Source organism: Harpegnathos saltator, unplaced genomic scaffold (genome assembly GCF_003227715.2).
Source record: "Harpegnathos saltator strain DR-91 unplaced genomic scaffold, Hsal_v8.6 scaffold54, whole genome shotgun sequence".
Classification (NCBI taxonomy): Eukaryota; Metazoa; Arthropoda; class Insecta; order Hymenoptera; family Formicidae; genus Harpegnathos; species Harpegnathos saltator.
The window spans coordinates 2,046,085-2,059,386 of record NW_020230360.1 but is presented as its reverse complement, the minus strand read 5'-3'; the positions used below and the strand labels follow the sequence as shown (position 1 = coordinate 2,059,386).

The 13,302-nt window shown below is 49.8% G+C and overlaps 1 pseudogene; it reads right to left on the bottom strand.

The window, feature by feature from the left end:
- Window positions 1–3,583: 3,583 nt before the first annotated feature.
- Window positions 3,584–8,073, bottom strand: LOC109503824 (putative nuclease HARBI1; annotated as a pseudogene).
- Window positions 8,074–13,302: the final 5,229 nt, after the last annotated feature.

The window sequence follows — 13,302 nt, the reverse complement described above, 5'->3', positions numbered from 1 at the left end:
TTATATAGTCCTGTATCAACCCTATTCCACACCATAAATCTCGACTTCTCAATTCCCAGTAAAGCGGGATATGAACATTAAATTCAAATTTCAATAAAATAACTTAAAATTAAAAAATGTAACCTTCCGTATCTCCTAAACGGCTCAAGATACAGGAACGCGCTTTTGCCTCAATATAGTCCTGTACCAACCCTATTCTCACCATAAATCTCGACTCTCAATTCCCAGTAGAAGCGGAGATATGAACATTAAAATTCAAATTTCAATTAAAATTAACTAAAAATAAAAAATGAAGCCTTCGGTATCTCCTAAACGGCTCAAGATACAGGAACGCGCTTTTGCCTTCAATATATCCTCTATCAACCCTGTCTCCACCATAAAATCTCGCTCTCAATTCCCAGTAGAAGCGGGGATATTCGAACATTTAATTCAAATTTTCAATTAAATTAAACTTAAAGATAGAAAAATGTAACCTTCGGTATCTCCTAAACGGCTCAAGATACAGGAACGTGCTTTTGCCTCAATATAGTCCTGTATCAACCCTATTCTCACCATAAATCTCGACTCTCAATTCCCAGTAGAAGCGGGGATATGAACATTTAAATTCAAATTTCAATTAAAATTAACTTAAAATTAAAAAATGTAACCTTCGGTATCTCCTAAACGGTTAGAGATACAGGCTTCGGACTGGTACCAAATTAAAGTCTTCTCAAAAACACACTTTCGTACACATGCGACTCTCTACTTCAGAAGCGGAGATATCAACGGAGAAAGGTTGGAAAACTTTAATCTTCGATTTTTCCTAAACGGCTAGAGATACGGGCCTGGCTCTGGTATCAAATTAAAGTCCTCTCAAAACCCTACAATTTCGACTACATGGACGACTCTGTACTCCCAGTAGAAGCTGAGATATCGACGGATGAAGGCTGGATATCGACGGAGAAAGGTTGGAAAACTTTAACCTTCGATATCTCCTAAACGGTAAGAGATACAGGCCTGGCTCTGGTACCAAATTAAAGTCCTTTCTAAACCCTACATTTTGCCGTAAATGGCGACTCTCTACTCCCAGTAGAAGCGGAGATATAGACGGAGGAAGGCTGGATATCGACGGAGAATGGCTGGAAAACTTTAACCTTCGATATCTCCTAAACGGTAAGAGATACAGGCCTGGTTCTGGTACCAAATTAAAGTCCTTTCAAAACCCTACATTTTGCCGTAAATGGCGACTCTCTACTCCCAGTAGAAGCGCAGATATCAACGGAGAAAGGTTGGAAAACTTTAATCTTCGATATTTCCTAAACGGTTAGAGATACGGGCCTGGCTCTGGTACCAAATTAAAGTCCTCTCAAAACCCTACAATTTCGACTACATGGACGACTCTGTACTCCCAGTAGAAGCGGAGATATCGACGGAGGAAGGCTGGATATCGATGGAGAATGGCTGGAAAACTTTAACCTTCGATATCTCCTAAACGGTTAGAGATACAGGCCTGGCTCTGGTACCAAATTAAAGTCCTCTCAAAACCCTACATTTTCGACTACATGGACGACTCTCTACTCGGAGTAGAAGCGAAGATATCAACGGAGAAATGTTGGAAATCTTTAATCTTCGGTATCTCCTAAACGGTTAGAGATACAGGCCTGGCTGTGGTACCAAATTACAGTCCTCTCAAAAACTTACATTTTCGACTACATGGACGACTCTCTACTCCCAGTAGAAGCGGGGATATCGACGGATGAAGGCTGTATATTGACGGAAATAGCCTGGAAAACTTTAACCTTCGATATCTCCTAAACGGTTAGAGATATAGGCCTGGCTCTGGCACCAAAATATAGTCCTCTCAAAACCCTACATTTTCGACTACATTGACGACTCTCTGCTCCCAGTAGAAGCGGAGATATCAACGGGGAAAGGTTGGAAAACTTTATTCTTCGATATCTCCTAAACGGTTAGAGATACAGGCCTGGGTTTGGCACCAAAATAAAGTCCTCTCAAAACCCTACATTTTCGACTACATGGACGACTCTCTGCCGTTGTGAAGTTGGCACCTCATTTTGTAGCACCGCAAGTTTTAGCGATACTTCCATTGGCACTCGCAATAGTTCTACAGTTCCTGATAGGTTATACTAATAGTTCTGTCGAATTAATTAACAAAATTGCAGTTTGAAAATATGAGGTTCTAACTTCCCGTAGCACCGCAACTTCCAAAAAAACCAATTTCAAGCACGAAATTTTATAGTTCTAGAATAGTTCTATAGTCCCTGATATGTTTTAGGAATAGTTCTGGCTTCTAACCAATTTTAAATAATTTTTGGATCTCAGCGCCAGCACCGCATCACAAAAATAAAGTATCAGTTTGCTGGCAGTTCCAGCCGACTTCTGGGTTTCTTTTAGTAGTTCTGCAATAGTTCCAACGTTTTAGGTTGGTCCCGCCGCGGGTGCCGGCCTTTAACTATTTTTAAATAATTTTTGAATCTCAGCGCCAGCATCGCATCACTAGAGTAAAGTATGTGTCTGCTGGCAGTTCCAGCCGAGTTCTGGTTTTCTTTTAGTAGTTCTACAATGGTTCCAACGCTTTAGGTTGGTCCCACCGCGGGTGCCGGCCATTAACTATTTTTAAATAATTTTTGAATCTCAGCGCCAGCACCGCATCACAAGAGTAAAGTATGTTTCTGCTGGCAGTTCCAGCCGACTTCTGGTTTTCTTTTAGTAGTTCTACAATAGTTCCAACGCTTTAGGTTGGTCCCGCCGCGGGTGTCGGCCATTAACTATTTTTAAATAATTTTTGAATCTCAGCGCCAGCATCGCAGGTCGTCGATCGACCCCTCAATCTCGAGCCCGTGCTCCCCGAGAATTCGGGTGATCTCGGGTTTGCGTAGCTCCTGGATCCACGCTTTCGGCACTCTTCGCTGTTTTCCTTCTCTCTTTCCTTTCACCCTAGTCGACCGATCCTGGCAGGATCGCCATGTGACGGTAACGCCCGCGGGGTTCGGTGCGATCGGTCGCCCACCGTCGCGCCTGGCTCGCCGCTCCGCGACGCTTCGCTCGCCGCCGCGCCGGTGCGTTACTCGGGTGAAGGAGGGAGGTTGGTGTGAAGGTTGCTTCTCCTCGCAAGAAGCTTGTGAAACCATTTATTTTAGTTTCAACATTTATGTTAACATGTATAATATTGTTATGCCAACATTAAGTTCTCGTTGCTCTTTATACCCAAATTTTTATTCGTTTTGGACAAGTGCATATTTTATGTAAGCATATGTTATTTAAATATAAATAAAAAATATTTATTGCTCTTAATATTATAAGTTTATTTATTTCCTAACCATAAAGTTTGCAATATTACGTATTTAGATTATATTTAATGCTTATAATATTCATAAAGGATTAATATATATCAAAAAGATTTTAGAAATAATAAACATGAGAATAAGTTAAAAAGTATGTATGTATTTCAGTATAGTTTGTCATGTTACAAATATTAAAAGAAACTCTATATATACATTATATACTAGTAATATTTTTTTTTCAACAAAATTAAAACTATCAATGTTTTTTTCAGAACATTGAAAGCAATATTATAAGTTTCTTACAATAAATGAGAAATTATATCACTTTTCTCTGCGCCGTCTATAAATGCAATGTCGTTATTGACTTCCATTTCTATGCAGTTAAATTCCATAGGTGCATCGTCATTCTCTATACATATATTATGTAAGATACAACAAGACAATATTACTAAAGGTATCATCTCCGTATTATACATGTCAATGTATTTTAATTTACGAAATCTTCCTTTTAACATCCCAAAGGCACATTCAATAATGACACGTGTTTTTGAATGCTTTGTGTTAAAATGTCTCTGCACATCGGTTAAATGACCATTGTCTCGATAAGGAGTCAATATATATTTTGTCAAAGGATATGCTGAATCCGCTAAGAGATGATATTTATTTTGGAAATATCTATTTTCATCCTGTGTTATTAATTGTTGAATATTGCTTAAACACCAGACTCTTGCGTCATGAACGCTTCCACATATTCCGATAAAAACATCTATAAATCTATATTTATAATCACAAATACCTTGCAACACTATTGAATGAAAGCCTTTGCGGTTAATATAACTATCCGAGTTTTCTATGGGTGCACCGAATTTTCTATGGGTGCACTGATAGCTATATGAGAGCCATTTATTGCTCCTATTACTCCTGGAAAGCCATTTAATTGACGAAATTGTCTCTCGAAATTTATCATTGCATGCGGTTCGGGCCATTTAATATATCTTTGAACTTGTTGAGTGAGTAGCATCATGACTTCAAATACTGTTTTCCAAACTGTATCCTTAGATACACCAAATCTATCTGCTACTGATCTATAACAAAAATTGTATATCCCTCTTTCTCTCTCTACACACACACACATGTGTGTGTACATATATAATTGTTAACAATTTGTAACGGCCGAATTCCGCTGTTCGGTCGTTGCTACGCGTTTCGCGCGGATAATGCTCGTCGGAGTCCGGGTTCGAGGAGGAGTAAAGCAGCGAGACACTTGATAGTGGTAATATGAATAACTTAGATTTATTGTATGCTTACCGAGATACAAGAGCTCGGCCCCGAAGGCGTTGTTGCGGGTCGCGTCTATCAGGCGCATCGGTGCAGTACGGTGCGGTGCGACGTGCGGTACACGCGCGCGTACGAACGGATAGGCCGCGCGGAAGGCGGGGCCTATTGCGCGACGCGTATAGACGGTAACGGCGCAGTGATCGGTCCCGCTTCGCGACGCTGGGCGTCTCGGACAATTATCGCCCAATACTCGGCTCGCAATCGCTCGCGTATAGATGGTCGCCGGACCGGAGATTTCGACTTTCGGTCGAATGTACGCACGCAAGTCGCGGAATACGCGAAATGATTTCGTCCGTCGGGGCCGAGGACTCTCGACAGAGAAAGTGTACGCACCTTCCCTTTTCCCTACGTTCGCGGAGGAAAGCGACCAAGTGCTGCGAACCCTCAGCGGAGACAGCGGACACACCGTCCTGGGTTCTTGGTCGCTAGACGGATCGCCTGAAGGCTGAGTACGCTTAGCGGAGTTCGCCGACGGACGAACCCCTGACTCAAGGCGGCGGGTAAAGGCAAGAGACTGTCGAGTACGCTCGACTGAGCACGCGCATGCACGAGCCCAGGAAGACGGGAGACGGCCAAGTATCGAGTACGCTCGATCGAGACTGCGGACGCACAATCCCGTGTTCTTAGTCGCCGGTCGGGTAGTCGGAAAGCGGAAGGCAGAGCGAAACGGTCCGGATATTCTCTCTTTCGACATGAAGCGTCTAGATCGAATGACGGTACGGATCGGTCTGGTGTCTAGAAGCTCGATCGCCGCCGTTTTATAGTTGTTCGCGCTACGATTGATACGGCGGCGATCGAGCAGTGCGCCTATCGGCGCGAGGCACGGCGACGGCGCGTGATCGCGGCCGCGCGCGCTAGCGGCAGCGCGTGATCGCCGCGGCGCGCGATAGCGGCGGCGCGAAATAGCGGCGCGCGATCGTTTTCGATCGATTAAGACGCAAAGCGCCGTTCTTCGGCCCGACAGGTGATCGGTCGGGCCGGTAGTAACGAAGTGCATTTGCGCCTCGTTACAAATTGATCTTTTTATTCATTAAAAACAAACCTTTGTCGATATTTACACAAACACTGAGTATAAGTCTGAACGGCAAAGGAAATGATAATAACTCTACTGTTATGTTGCTAATACAATTTTAAGAGCTCCTACAACACGACAATATAACTAAGTAATGAGATCAAGATCAAGATAATATTTAATAAAAGTATCTTTAAAACTTTTTCGCGTCAGAAAAAAAAATTTATGCTCTTACAAAAATATTTCATTGTTTTTATCCTTATATTATCAACTTTAATCCATCTTTAGCGTGTATATCCGTTTATAAGTCGTTTATAGATTGTAAAGGGACCCTTTTACATATCAGTGCGTTAATACATTTCTACTCATTTTTAAGCAAAAGAGAAACGCCTTAATGTGCTGACATATAAAAGGATACCTTTATGACCTATAAACGACCTATAAACAAATATACGCGTTAAAAACGGACTAAAATGAACAATATAAAGATAAAAATGGTGAAATATTTTTGTAAACGTGTACACATTGTGGTTACATATATATGGCTACATATATTATAGATTCAGAGTTTCTATATATCACATAGTATTTTATGTAAAAGATAATTATAGTCAAGACAATCCATGGTTGCTACATTATTTCCTTTCAACTACAATTTTTGTTGAGAATACAAATAAATAGAAAAATATAAATATTTGTACAAATATCAGGTGTAGTAAAAAGAAATCCATTATTTTTCCAATAGATGGCTTTAGTTATCTGTATCTCGCGTTGTATAAGTCCGATCGGGTTCCACTAGATGGCGTTAGAAAGATGAGATTTCGTACTAAAAAAACTTTTGTGACAGTTTTGTGATTAGTTGACTCAGTTTTGTTTGAGCGCGCGTCAAAGATGGACACTAGCAAAGAGAAAATACGCTATATTTTACAGTTTTTCTTCGATAAAGGCGAAAACGCAAGCCAGGCGGCTGAAAATGTGAATAGTGTTTATAGTCCTGATACTGTAACAGCCAATCACGCGCAATTTTGGTTTCGTCGATTCCGTTCCGGTAATTTCGATGTCAAAGATGCACCACGCACTGGAAGGCTAATTGTCGAAAATATCAATAAAATTATGGACATTGTCGAGTCCGACCGTCATGTAAGCACTGTTTCGATTGCCCAAGAGCTAAAGATTGCACAAAAAACCATTTGGAACCATTTGAATAAGGCTGGATACAAAAAGAAGCTCGATGTATGGGTGCCACACGAGTTAACGAAAAAAAACCTCATGGACCGAATTTCCATCTGCGAATCGCTGCTGAATCGCAACAAAATCGACCCATTTCTGAAGCGGTTGGTCACTGGTGATGAAAAGTGGATCACTTACGACAACGTCAAGCGAAAACGGTCGTGGTCGAATCACGGTGAGCCGGCGGAAACGGTGGCCAAGCCAGGATTGACGGCCAGGAAGGTTTTGCTGTGTGTTTGGTGGGATTGGCAGGGAATTATCTACTATGAGCTGCTCCCCTACGGCAAAACTCTTAACTCGGAACTGTACTGTCAACAATTGGACCGTCTGAAGGAAGCAATCGCCCAAAAGCGGCCAACTTTGGCCAATAGGAGAGGAACTGTGTTCCATCAGGACAATGCCAGGCCACACACATCGATAGTGACTCGCCAGAAGCTCCGGGAGCTTGGTTGGGAGGTTCTTATGCATCCACCTTATAGTCCGGACCTGGCACCAAGTGATTACCATCTGTTCCTGTCCATGGCGAACAATTTTGCTGGTGAAAAATTCGCTTCAAGAGAGGCTTGTGAAAATCGACTGTCTCAATTTTTTGCCAATAGGGACAAGGGCTTCTATGAGAGAGGCATAATGAAATTACCTTCAAAATGGCAACAAGTTATCGAACAAAACGACGCATATTTGACCTAAATCGGATCATTCTAACTATGGTAATTAAAGCCTTCAATTTCATGCAAAAATAATGGATTTCTTTTTACTACACCTGATATGTTTTGGCAACATGTTTCATATAAAAGTAAAATAAAGCAGTCTACTTACCTATGAACTTCTTGATTACCAAGAAACCATAAAGTTAAGGCTATTTGTTTATGGGGAGACATTTTTATGGCACCGTGTTCCCGATATAGAAAAGGCCCAAGGACTTGCACTAGCATTTCAAATGTATGTTTCTCAAGTAGAAAATGCGACTTGAAATCTATTAAAATAATGTTAATGTTATGAATTACAAATATTTTACTTAAATCACCACGGTTTAACAAATTATAATATAATAAAAGTTAAAAGTCTTTTACCTGTTAAAGAATATGTCACAATGACAGTCTCATAATAATTTTGTATTTTATGATGACGTTCCTTTTCAGGTAAAAAATCAACAATATCATCATCTGAAGGATCAACAAAATATACGTCTCAAATTCCTTGTAGATCCATTTTTGTCTGAAAACAATTATTAGAAGATAATAAAGTATGAAGGAAATAATCCGGATTACATTCAGTTTATAAATGTTTATAAATTTGCATGTATTTCTAAATACTTATATTATTCAAATATAAAATCAGGTATATTGTGCAAATTTAAAATAAAGTATGTTAGTTGTATGACAACAAAAATATTTTATAATATTACAATTTACTAACAACAATTGCTTTCACATTCACGCTATATTTGTCAGGTACATATCGCTCGGTTCATGCTTAGCTAACTCAACTCAACTCGGGGTTTATCGGACAGCACTGAGTTGTCATAAATCATGAAGTTACTAGATAGTTGTGTCTATTACATTTTTCGGCCTTTTTTTTTGTTTTTTTTGGTCACCCAGGGGAAATCCATTATGGATACCCCCACCCCTTGGGGGTATCCATAATGGGGTTTTGTCGGACTCTTACCGACTAAAACCCCTGCGGGATGTCTACCTGTCGGACCGTGAGGAGGGGAGTCAGGGGAACTACTCCCGTATTCCCTCCCCAACCCCCCGGCCCCAGAACTCCCTTTCGGGAGCCCCTCGCCACCTGTGTACCGCGCCCTGTTCCGCGAAGGGAATCCAGGGTGCGGTCCCCGACGGGGGTTGGCCCCCGTCGGTTGGCCTTCTGGTGTCTCCTATCGAGGAGAGAGGGGACATCCACCCTCCCTCCTCATCCCCCTCCCTGCTAGTCGGGGAGGGGAGGATTTGTAGGGGAGCGGGCCCAGCCCCAACCGGGGTACCGCTCCCCCCTGTCCCTACTTGTCCGGTCGCTCGGGGGGGAAGGCAAGGAAGGCGGCTCGCCACCCCCCTACTCCCCCCTTGCGACCGGTGGCGAGCTCAGGGCGGCCGAGAAAGCTCCCGACCCTCGCGGGTCTGTGAGCCCTCCTCGCCCGGCGCTGCCCCGGGCCCGCTGTCGCGTCCCTCATCCCCCTGGGGGCTCTGACCCCGGAGTTGCTCCACGCAGCCCCGGTACGGTCTTCGCCCCCACTCGGCGGTGGGGGCGAAGACCCCACTTCTGGGACAACATTACTGTCTCGCAGAAGGAGACCGCCGCTGTCCACGCCTCCTCGCTCCCGCACATGGCCTTGACCATGCGCGGGAGCGAGAGTTCCCCCTCTCGGCATCCCACCGCCCCGCAGAGGACACGGCGCTCCCCGGCCCATGCTGGGCACGCGGCCAGAGTGTGGTGCGCCGTGTCCTCCGGCGCGGGGCAGTGGTGGCACCGAGTGGTGAGCTCCTACCTTATCCGGCGCAGGTACCGACCGAAGTACCCGTTCCCGGTCAGCACCTGCGCCAGATGGAAGGATAATCCACGTCCCCTCCTGCCTGTCAACTCGGACAGGGGCGGACAGCCGCGGCCGTCGCTGGCCCGGGACCCCGGGGGTCGGACAATAAGTCCGCCCACCTCTCCCGGGTCTGGGCCTCGGCCTGGAGCCTCAGACCCCTCAGGGCCCTGACCGACACTGTTCCCTCCCTGCGGAGCTCCTTCATTCTCCAATAAAGGAGGTGTCGCTCCTCTGCGAGGAGCTCCACAGGGGGGAAGCCGGCCAGGGTGGTCGCCGCCATGTACGACACGGTCCGGTACCCCCGAATCGCCCTGATAAACACGGGCCGCAGGGCCTGCCGCAGTGCGCGCTTGCCGCCGCGGCAGGCCCCTAGCTGTAGCGCCCATATAGGCGCCCCGTACAGGGCGATCGAGAGCACCGCCGTGACGTACAGGCGGCGAGCTCTCCATCCTGGGCCCCCTTGGGTGCGCGTCAGGCTGGCCACAGCCAGTCCTACCTTGCGCACCCTGGGGGCCAGTTCCCCAAAGTGGGGTCCAAAGCTCCACCGACTGTCCAGCGTCAGGCCGAGATATCGCATCGTCGGTCCGACGCGGACGTGGACTCCATCTACGAGCACCTGGATCTCCGACGGCGCCCTCCGACCCCTGCAGTGAAAATACACGGCCTGGGTCTTTTGGGGCGCCACCTTGAGACCCAGGTTTCTGATGGTACTCACCACTGACACCAATGCCGTCTCCGCACGGAGGCGGGCTTCCCCTCAGCTCTCCCCCCGGCTACCACTAGCGTGTCATCTGCGTAGCAGACGACGTGGCAGCCAGGGGGAAGCGGAGTGCGCAGCACTCCGAACGCGATGTTCCATAGCAGGGGGCCGAAAACCGACCCCTGCGGAACATCGCGCTCCATAGCGCGCCGGCCTTGGACTCCGCTCTCCACCGGGAAGGGGAGGTCCCTGCCTCCGAAGTAGGCCGCTAGGATCCGCCGGAGATAGACGGGCACCCCGTGGTGTTCGAGGGTCCGTCCAATCTCCGGCCAGGACAGGGTATTGAAGGCGTTCGTTATGTCTAACGAGACCGCCAACAACACCCCGCTCTCCTCCTCCACGACCGCCCGGGCCAGGTCCCGGAAGCACTGGATGGCATCCAGTGTTGATCTTCCGGGCCTGAATCCGTACTGGCGGTCGTGGAGGTCCGGCCCCTTCGAGGACAGGTGCTGGACGAGGCGGTCGGCAACGATGCGCTCCAGTATCTTGCCCGCCTCGTCCAGCAGGCATATCGGCCTATAGGCCGACGCACTCCCGGGTGCTTTGCCCTCCTTGGGGAGGAGGACCAGTTTGGCCCTCCTCCACTCTGGAGGGAATACCCCCTCCTGAGACACCTGCTGAAAACCCTGCGTGTGGCTTCGGACAGGTTTCCCTCGCCGAGGGCGAGGGCCTAGGCCCGGCCAGGAATTCCGTCAGGGCCAGGGGCTTTCCCCTTTGGCCCCGAGCCTTTTCCTGGCAGCGGTGAGCTCCTATGGACTCGCCGCCAGACCCTCGTCCCAGTCACCCTCCCCCAACGGGGGGGTCGGGATCTCGGGGGGCCCCCTTCTGCCCTTGGAAAGAGGGCATCCAGGAACCCTTCGAGGGTCTGGCGGTCTAACGACTCCGTTGGTGGGGGCACCCATGGGCGGATCTTCCCCATGAACCTTTTGTATGGGCGCCCCCACGGGTCATCGTCCAGGGAGCTCACCATTTACTCCCAGGCCGCTCGCTTGGCCTCGACGATGGCGACCTTGAGGGCTTTCCTGGCTCGCAGGTAGCCCTCTCTTGTCCCTGCGGCATCCCCGCCTTGTCGCCGGGCCCGGTAATATACCCGGCGTGGACGGAGGAGTCTCGGAGAACCTCCAGCTCCTCCGTCCACCAGTACATGGCCCGGCGGCGGCGGGGGTGGGATTGGGGCATCGCGACGTCGCATGCCGACGCCACGATACCCACGATTTCCCCAGCCCCGTTCGCCGGGCTGGGGTCCCACTCACCTGGCCCTACATCTAGGTGCCAGGTGGCCGCAAGGACGGCCGCCCAAAACCTGTCTGTATCAAGCCGATTGAGAGCCCATCTTTTGGGGAGGAAAAAATTCCCCTCCCCTGGGCAGCGGGCCAGCTCCTGTGCAGATTTGGAGAGGCGGAGGGCCTACGCTATGTGTCTGTGATCAGACAGTGATTCGTCCTCCGCCTCCACCCTCCATTCATGGAACATCCCGGCGACCGAGGGGGTGGCCCAGGTCAAATCTATGACCGACCGCCCCCCTGGCCGCACACAGGTGCTGGTTGAGCCTCTGTTCATTAACAGAAGGCCCAGCCCCGCTGCCCAGCCGATCACGGGCTCGCCTCGAGGGTCCCTTTGCCGGGGACTGCACCCCTCCGAGTGGGCGTTGAAGTCCCCGGCAATCACGACAGGTCGGGGATAGCACCTACGTACCAACTCCCCGATCCTGTTGAGGACCCTCTTCACTGGGGCGAGCTCCCCGAGACCGGTCTTATTCCTGTGATGGGGGAGATACACCCCCACCACAGTGATGGGCCCTCAATCGACTGCCACGTACGAGGCCCGTTCTCCCTGAAAGTACAGGGAGGGGTCCCCGCCTCAGAATTCGCCACCATGGCCACCGAGCCGTCCGGGCTGCCGATCCAGTTCACATTGGGTACCGGCACCCAGTACGGCTCGGCGACCACCCCCAGCCCGGCGCCCAGCTCAGCTATTCTCTGCAAGCAGAGATCCTGAGCTCGGGCGCCGTGGCCGAGGTTGGCTTGTAGGGCCCGGAGTAGCGTGAAGGCTAAGCCTTTCACGCCTCCTCCGGGCTGCCTACTTCAACCCCCTCCTCATGGGAGACTTCCGACGGCACTGCCGTCTTGGTCTCCCCGAAGGGGGTTTCGGCCATGGTGGCCTCCAACGCGGGTGTCTCTGCGGAGATATGGGGGTCCCTGCCTGCGTGGTCTTCTCCTCTGGGGGGTACGAGGGGGAGCCAACCTGTAGGGGAGTCGGGGCAGCGCTTCCACCGACTCCCCTTTCTCTCGTCAGATGGGAGTGGGCCCGAGGGCTCCACCCTCCTCACCTTAGTTGCTTTTCCATCTTCTCCAGGGCCGTCCTCGTCCCTGGTTGCCTCTTCTTCTTCTCCTCTTCTCTTCCTTCGAGGTTGGGGCGTCTCCGGCTCCTGGACCCTCTCCGGCTCCTGGACCCTCTCCGGCTCCCACTCCAGGTCGATGAGATCCATAGAAAGGTTCCCTTCCTTCTCCGAGGTACCTGCCAGGAGAGGAGCCGGGGTCGCTCCAGCTGTTTCTCCCTTCTGCGGGGGGAGGCCAGTCGACTCCCTTTCCCCGGATTGGTCAGGTTCGGTCCTCCGGCGATGGTGGTTCGGACCTCCCCCCCGCCGGTGACTTCCCTCTGCCTATCTCCCTCCTTCTTCCCCCCCTTTTCCTTCCGGGAGGGAGTTTGCAGGCAGGTCCTCCGATCTTGTGACCGGAGGGCCTGCCTGCCTCGGCGCACACCGGGCAGCGCACCGCCTCCTTACACCCTTTGGCGCGGTGGCCGGGGTTACTGCAGCGGTAACACAGACCGCTGCGGTCGACGGCGCTGGTGCACCGCTCGCGCACGTGGTCCCGCTCTAAGCAGCGGAAGCACAACGTTGCGCGAGCGGGCAGCGCCGTCACCCCGGCGCGGGCCCAGCCCACTGGAACCCGCTCCGCGGCGGCGACCTTAGTGGCCGCCGCCAGCGGACACCGCACCACCATAGCGCCTACTCCTCGCTGAGAGACGCTCATCTCGCCGAAGGAAATATCCTCCGGCGAGCATCCCCCAGCGAGGGCCGCCACTTCCTCGGCCCCGGTCGTTGCGTCCAGGCCGGCTTCCGCAGTGCTGCGAACTTCGCCGGCCTCTG